Raw genomic sequence first — 8,694 nt, 5'->3', positions numbered from 1 at the left:
AAAGCAAGTACATTCTGAGTTCAAATTCCACCAGCATGGGTAAATTTTTAAGGGGGCGCTGGAACATGTGGTCTTTTACATAGTGCTGGCATGTAGCACTAGCACAGCTGCTTTTTTATATGATGCTAGCATGGTTACTTTTCTATGTGACACTGGTACGGGTGCTTTTTTTATGTGCAGAAATATAGACATACAGGTAGAGAGAGAGGGAGAGAGAGAGAGAGAGAGACAGAGAGAGAGAGAGAGAGAGGGAATGAGTGAAAAATTAAATCATTTGTTGTCAAATAAGTCAGCATTGAGTCAGTGATGCCAAATAGTCAGTGCCAAACAGCAATGCCAAATAGTCAGTGCCAAACAGCAATGCCAAAACATCCCATACCCAATTGAGTGAAAGATGAGTTGCTATTTCTAAACAAGCACCAGATGGGCTGTGCTTTTCTTGTATTTCAATATACTTAACTTATGCTGAATCCATGGGCCCACTAGAGTCAATATAAATATCCTTTCTACTATAGGCACAATGTCTGAAATTTTGAAGAAGTGGGCAAGTTGATTATAATGACCCCAGTACATGACTGGTACTTATTTTTATATTATTATGTAAAAGAGAAAAAGACAAACACAAATAAATATATATTATTAGCAGGCATAGGAGTGGCTGTGTGGTAAGTAGCTTGCTTACGAACCGCATGGTTCTGGGTTCAGAAAGGATGAAAGGCAAAGCTAACCTCAGCAGAATTTGAACACACAACCAGACGAAATACCACTAAGCATTTTGCTCAGCATACTGATGACTCTGCCAGCACGCCACCTTAGAGTCAATATAAATTTAATAACGAATGTCACCTGGTCTCTGTCATTGATCGTTAATCAAAATAATGATGACAATAATTCCAACTCTTGTAAGAACTTTGGACAAACTTCAACTCCTTGTTTAGCAGACAAACAATCAATTGGTAGTCTAGAATTACTAAGATACAATTTGTCTTTTCTTAATCTGGATTTAACATAAATCTAATCCATAATTGTATTAATGTACTTCATTTGTATGTAACTCCTCTAAATGTCATCATCATCATCATCATCATCATCGTTTAACGTCCGCTTTCCATGCTAGCATGGGTTGGATGATTTGACTGAGGACTGGTGAAACCGGATGGCAACACCAGGCTCCAATCTAAATTTGGCAGAGTTTCTACAGCTGGATGCCCTTCCTAACGCCAACCACTCAGAGAGTGTAGTGGGTGCTTTTACGTGTCACCCGCACGAAGGCCAGTCAGGCGGTACTGGCAACGGCCACGAATGTAGAGTATATTTTTAAAGTACAAGATACTTAGCACCATGAACATAGTACTTAGCATTTATACAAATGCATGTTGATAGCTGTATATCAGATTTTAAAGAAAAATTACTGTCAGATTTGTGTAAAATACTCAGAGAAAATGGAAGAATACAGTTTCTTGGTTAAGAAAATTATATACAAAATATTTAAGGAGAAGTTTTCTCACTTAACTTTTCCATATTCTTTACCTTTCTTCATTTTTTTTACAGATTAAACTATCAAAGCTATCAGTAAATGAAAGAGATTAACTCACGTTTGATATTAAATCTATCATGTTTCAATATTGATTTAAGATTCACGCATTACTGTTGATTGAATGTCAGAATTCCATGTCAATTTTTATGTTTAAAAATCAGTCGTAATTCAATATTAATTCAATATGATTATTGAACAATGATTATTGAACATTGATTAAATCAATGTTGAAATGACAACTGAGCTATTAATGAATGGTTTCATTGGGAGGAAATCTGAATTAATCTTCACTATGCTACTCAACACATCTATGCATATATTATTTACTATAAGGAAATCTTCTAACTCATTAACCATTTATCAATATTATAAATATTGCATTCTTCAGATTAATATATGTGTGTGTGTATATATATATATATATATATATATATATATATATATATATATATATACACACATATATATATACACACATGCATACATTCATGCACACACACTCACACATACATACATACAAAATGTATACATACACACAAAAATATGCACACACAAACAAATGTGTTCATATACATAAATATGAGCATATACAGACATATATATGCAAATATGAGTACACACACACACCTGTATATATACTTACATGTACACATAAATGTATACACGTACACACACACATCACACATACGTTCACAGGTGCACATATAAACACACACGAACAAACAAATAGCTATATGCTTTGGATTATAATGTTTACGCAGTTAATGTTAATATCCATTGAATGTTAAGAACAAATAAAAAATATTAGAAATCAATATCAATTTCTATTGAGAGCAGAGATTTAACAGAAATAGCAGAGTAGTGGTCTAAATGAATCATAACATTTAATTTTGGTCATCTATAATCTGAATATATATTCTGCAAGTGGTGAACTTTATTTTTTTCACCTGTCCAGGGTCAGTAAAGTCCATTCATTCATATCTATATTCACTGCCCACTATTTCCAGGAAAGTTGTTCTCATGACCCTCCTCCATAGGCAAAATGCTTAGCAGTCTTTCGTCTGCTGTTATGTTCTGATTTCAAATTCTGTCAAAGTCGACGTTGCCTTTCATCCTTTCAGGGTCGATAAATTAAGTACTGTGACCTCTCAAGGGAGAGAAGTAGTGATTTGACCTTGAGAGACATCTTATATAAAATAAATAATAAAATTGAAAAATATGAACTTTACTCTAACCACTGAGCCATGTGCCTTAACCTAGAGGTATTACGTGATACAGTCATTGTAATAGTAGCTGCTATGTGATAAAATATACTAACAAGGCAATCATTGTGGTGTGGCTAAGAAGGTCCCTTTACAATTGCAGGCTTCTGGGCCCAGTCTTCTTGGACACCACCATAGGCAGGTGTCTTCTACTATGGCTGTAGCCCAACCACGCCTTCTAAATGAATTTGTTAGATGAAACCTGTGTAGAAGCTCATCGTGTGTGTGTGTGTGTGTGTGTGCACGTGCATGTATGTGTGTGCACATGTGTGTATGTATGAATGTGTGTTTGTCCTCCGACACCTTTTGACAACCAGTGGTGGTTTGTTTACATCTCCATAACTTTGTGGTTTAATCAAAGAAACCAATAGATTAAATCCCAGACTTACAGAAAGTGCTGGAGATTGATTTGATTGGCCAAAATTCTTCAAGGTCATGCCCCAGTATGGCCACAGTCAAATGACTGAAACAAGTAAAGGATAAGAGATAAAGGATCATTACAAGACTCTACCACAAGACCTAACAGACAATGTCATGAGTCATGAATAATGTTCATGTGGTATCAGCACCTAATGAACATGGAGCACTATCACAGACAATGATTGTATATTCTTTTCTACTCTAGGCACAAGGCCTGAAAATTTTGTGGGAGGGAGCCAGTCAATTAGATCAACTCCAGTACACAACTGGTTCTTAATTTATTGACCCCAAAAGGATGAAAGGGCAAAGTCAACCTCAGCAGAATTTGACAATGATTGTATATTACCAAAACAATGTCTTCTCTTCAGTATTACAAAATGTATGTTGTTCTTGTATTATCACAAACAATGCCCATGTGCTATCTCTACAATGTTCCTTGGTACATCATAATATCTTTATACAATATCTTTATACCACAATCACTGTCCCCTATTAATATGATTGTTGATGGTATCCAATAGCCACTATTACAACAGCAGTATCATGCTGTATTTGTACAGGTGATAAAATATTTTTGATCCAGTATATAGATATAATAATATACATCTTATGTTCTGCTTAAAAGATGTTTGGTGTGTTTTCATAAAAGCAATCTGAGCTATTTTACTGGCCAGACAAAATTTCTTTGATTTTTCTGTTAATCTAGTTACTATGACAACAGTACAAGTATTCCGTACTCTTTTATGCTGTTATAAAGCAAGTACAGTAATACTTGCTTTATTTATGAGAGCAACAATCATTTGTGGACTTAAAGACAACCTGACAAGCTGCGTAGCTAAAGATTATTATAATAAAACAAAAATAGTATTTTTTATTCTACTCTTATCGAAATGAATTTAGAATTAATTATGTTATTAGTTTTAGAGGTTTAATATCTGATCAAACCAGAGCAAATTTAGGTATCACTGATCAAAATGAGATGAAAGCGAGGCTATGGTAAAATTTAATTTGTAGCACATACTTTTTAATATGTATAATGTAGCAGAAAAATCTCCACATCTAGATAACAAATTCCATTTGTGACTGTCACAGCAATTGAAATAGTGACCTAAAGAGAGATCACAGTATAAAGACAGAGAAGAAACTATTGAAGAAACTGTTAGATTAATCAACAAATGTCAAGGCAACACTTTTGATAACATTCTTATTAATTCCTTGGAAGTTGATTTAATTGGTTTCTGATGAGCTGCAAGGGAAATTGGTTTGACTCTTTTACAGAACACAATTCTTATCTATTGCCAGCAATGCCAGATATTAACATTTTTACCTCTAATTTATAATTATATGCTTCGGTATAACAAAAAACAAAAAAAAACAAACAAACAATATTAACACTTATAAATATATAATTTTACTTTCATCTGTACTGCATCAACCTAACGAAACTAGCATTAGTGATGTACAGCAGGGAAAAATCAATCGCTCAAACAATCATCATCATCATCATCATTTAACATCCATCTTCCATGAATATTATTATATATTGAAAAAGTGTGTTTGTGTGTGTATTTGTGCATGTGTGTGTGTGTGTGTTTGTGTTTGTGTGTGTGTGTGTGTGTGTGTGTGTGTGTGTGTGTGTGTGTGTGTGTGTGTGTGTGTGTGTGTGTTTGTATATATGTGTGTATATGCATAGGCATGGCTTGCAACTCCCACTGCACAGCACCTTTTTTTTTTGCTTTGCAATTCCCACTGCACAGTACCTTTTTGCTGATGGAAACTATGTGGAATCCCATGGTATTCCACATATCTATGTAAATGTTGTGTGTCTTTGTGTTTGCGTCCCAAATGCTTGACAACCAAAGCTGGTTTGTCTGTGATCTTGTAACTTAGCAGTTGTTCAGCAAAAGAGATTGATTGACAAAATAAATACCAAACTGAAAAGATAAGAACTGCAGTCAGTTTTTTTGACTAAACCCTTCAAAGTGGATCCCACCATGGTTGTAGTTCAATGAATGAAACAAGTAAAAGATATAGATAAAAGATATACATAACAGGCACAAGAGTGGGTGTATGGTAAGTGGCTTGCTTACCAAACACATGGTTCCTGGTTCAGTCCAACTGCGTGGCACCTCGGGCAAGTGTCTTCTACTATAGCCTCGGGTCGACCAAAGCCTTGTGAGTGGATTTGGTAGACGGAAACTGAAAGAAGCCTGTCGTATATGTGTGTGTGTGTGTGTGTGTGTGTGTTTGTGTGTGTGTGTGTGTATGTTTGTATGTTTGTGTTAGTTCCCAATACATCGCTTGACAACCAATGCTGGTGCATTTACATCCCTGTGACTCAGCAGTTTGACAAAAGAGACTGATAGAATAAGTGCTAGGCTTACAAAGAATAAGTCCTGAGATCGATTTGCTCGACTGAAGGCAGTGCTCCAGCAAGGCCACAGTCAAATGACTGAAATAAGTAAAGGAACAAAAGACTAATAAAGACTACATTTCAAAGTTGCCTATCAGCAGTAAAGTTCAAAAATACTATTGAACATAAGCATAGACTGTGAAACTCTTTCAACCTTCAACTGAGAATTTTACAGCCAACTGAAGTTCATTTTAGAACTGTTCAGACCAAACTGGAATTTTATAATTCCTATTGAAATGAGAAATACTATTGTCAAATGTTGTGCACAGAATTCTCATCATACAGAATTAATATCTGAAAACTTTGATATATAAATTCAACTTTAGCTTTTGTCACATTAAAATTTCAGCCATAGTCAAACAATGTCAAACCACTTGACAGCCTAATCTGCTTTGTTGCAATTTAGAATATGATGTGAATATATTTGGATTAGAAAATCCACCAATCATATTATAAAGCAATATTGTAAATAGTTCTTAATACATACACATACACACACAGAAACACACACATACACCATTGTTTCTACGTCCATTTTTCCATATTGGCATCAACCAGAAGGGATCTTTTGAAGTAGTGATTTATGACCTGATGTCCTTCATAATACCAGCCCATTTAGTCACTGCTTATGACACAGAAATACAGCGTACCTATTCTAACATCTAGAATGCACAATATGTGTATCTATCTATCTGCCTGTCTGTATGTGTGTCTGTCTGTCTGTCTGTCTGTCTGTCTATCCATCTCTTTCTCTCTCTCACTTTCTATATATATATATATTAGGTTGTCAAGAAAGTTCTTGCGGAATTTTTAATTTTGGTTTTAAAAGATGTATTTTTAAATTAATTTTCGTTAAATTACTTTGACTTTATATATCATTTTAAAGCCTGTTTTTCGCTCTATCTAATCATGTTATTCTTTTTCTTTTTGAATAATTAGGCCATTTTTTCCCGAATGTTGAATACAACATGGACAAATAGCAAATTCGCACACTTTTTTTTTTTATTCCAGTTCAAGCTAGGCTGAAAAGCTGCTGAAACAGCTTGCGATATCAACAATGCATTTGACCCAGGAACCACTAATGAACATACAGCATAATGGTGGTTCAAGAAATTTCATAATGATGATGAGAGTCTTGAAGATGATAAGCATTGTGGTCGGCCATCAGATGTTGACAATGATCAACTAAGAGCCTTAGTTGAAGCCAATCCACACACAACTGTTCGAGAGCTTGCTTCTGAATTAGACGTAATGTATACAACAATTTCCAACCACTTGAAAGAGATTAGAAAAACAAAAGCACTTGAGAAATGGGTACTGCACGAATTGAACGACAACAAAAAAAAAAACCCATTTTGAAGTGTCACCTTCCCTTCTTTTACGAAATAAGAATGACCCATTTCTCAACCAGATTGTGACTTGTGATGAAAAGTGGATTCTTTACAACAACCAGTGATGCTCAGCTCAGTAGTTGAACACTGACAAAGATCCACGGAACTTCCCAAAGCCAAAGTTGCACCAAAAGAAGGTCATGGTGACTGTTTTGTGATCTGCGGCCGGTCTCATCCATCACAGCCTTTTGGATCCAGACAAAACCATTATGGAGGAGAAGTACTGTCTGCATGAGAAATGCTTCAAAAACCAAGACGATGCCAAACACACCTTCAACAACTTCATCGCCACCAGAATGCAGGATTTTTATGCTACTGGCATAAATAAACTTATTTTGCATTGGCAAAAGTGTGTTGATTCTGATGGTATTTATTTCAATTAATAAAGTTTTGTTTGAGCTGAGATATGTGCATCTGAATTTAAAGGTTAAAAACTGCAAGAACTTTCTTGACAACTTAATATATGTATCTATCTATATGTCAACAAAAAATCCAGTGAAATCTGTGAAGGCAGAGTCAGTAGATCCAGTGGTAATCGAAGTGGAGTGCTGGTATGTGGATGAGGAGAGGTGCTGAAAGTACAGGGAGTGGTTCACAAGTGGTTCGGAAGTGGTTCCTGAGCATCAAGCTAATACACTTGCTTGTTCATACATCTGTCTTCGTCTTTTGTTTTTCTATGAATTTCAACTATATCTATCTATCTCTCTCTCTCTCTCTCTCTCTCTCTCTCTATATATATATATATATATATATATATGTGTGTGTGTGTGTGTGTGTGTATCAGAGATTTTCCCAAAATTTCCCCAAGATACCTGCAGAAGGCTGGCGGGTATATCAGCTGAAATGTATTAACAACAAACAGGATGAAGACAAATATCTGCCAAATGTAAATAATGTAAATAATGTATACACACACACATATCACACACACACACTCATGTGTCTTTGTGTTTGTCTCACACAGCTTGTCAACCCATGTTGGTTTGTTTACTGCCTTGTAACTTAGAGGTGCAGCAAAAAGGAAACCAATAAAATAAATACTAACGTTGATTTGATTGACTAAAGCCTTTGAGATGATGACTCAACATAACCACAATCCAATGAACGAAACCATTACAAGGAAACAAATAAATGTCAATTCAGTTAGTCTAATATTACAGCTCAAATTCTGTTTTGTTTTTTTTTATGGTCAAAAATCTTTTATGTTAATTTTATAACCTTAAAATAATATCTAAGAGTTCAGTGGCAATATTTTGATGACGTACTTAAAATTTTATAAAGGAAAAATCTTTTCTTTTTAAAGAAAGAAATATACATGTATTCATAGATTTCATATGTGTTTGTACATTTGTATTAGGTATGTGTATCTATAATTTGTACATATGTGTATATGTACATTTATACATGTGTGTGTGTGTGTGTGTGTGTGTGTGTGTGAGAGAGAGAGAGAGAGAGAGAGAGAGAGAGAGAGAGAAAGAGAGAGAGGCATTTCAAAGAAGAGAGTATCTTTTTGAACTGGAGATATCAGAACAGATTTTAACATTAAATTGTAAACGTTTGCTGGAAAATTTAAAAGCAGTTCTCTTCTCTAAATTTTCTATTCATTTTTTTGATAAAATTTTGAATGCTGTAGTTTCAAAATCTAATGGTTACAAAGAGGAGTAAATATGT

The 8,694-nt window shown here is 34.7% G+C and overlaps 1 protein-coding gene across 1 annotated transcript in view; it reads right to left on the bottom strand.

The window, feature by feature from the left end:
- Positions 1-8,694, bottom strand: part of LOC106875788 (uncharacterized) — a 236,059-nt gene that overhangs the window by 11,989 nt on the left and 215,376 nt on the right. The gene's annotated exons all lie outside the window — the stretch shown is intronic.

Source organism: Octopus bimaculoides, chromosome 5 (assembly GCF_001194135.2).
Source record: "Octopus bimaculoides isolate UCB-OBI-ISO-001 chromosome 5, ASM119413v2, whole genome shotgun sequence".
Lineage (NCBI taxonomy): Eukaryota > Metazoa > Mollusca > Cephalopoda > Octopoda > Octopodidae > Octopus > Octopus bimaculoides.
The sequence above is the reverse complement of the archived record's forward strand: the minus strand, read 5'-3'. Positions and strand labels throughout refer to the sequence as shown.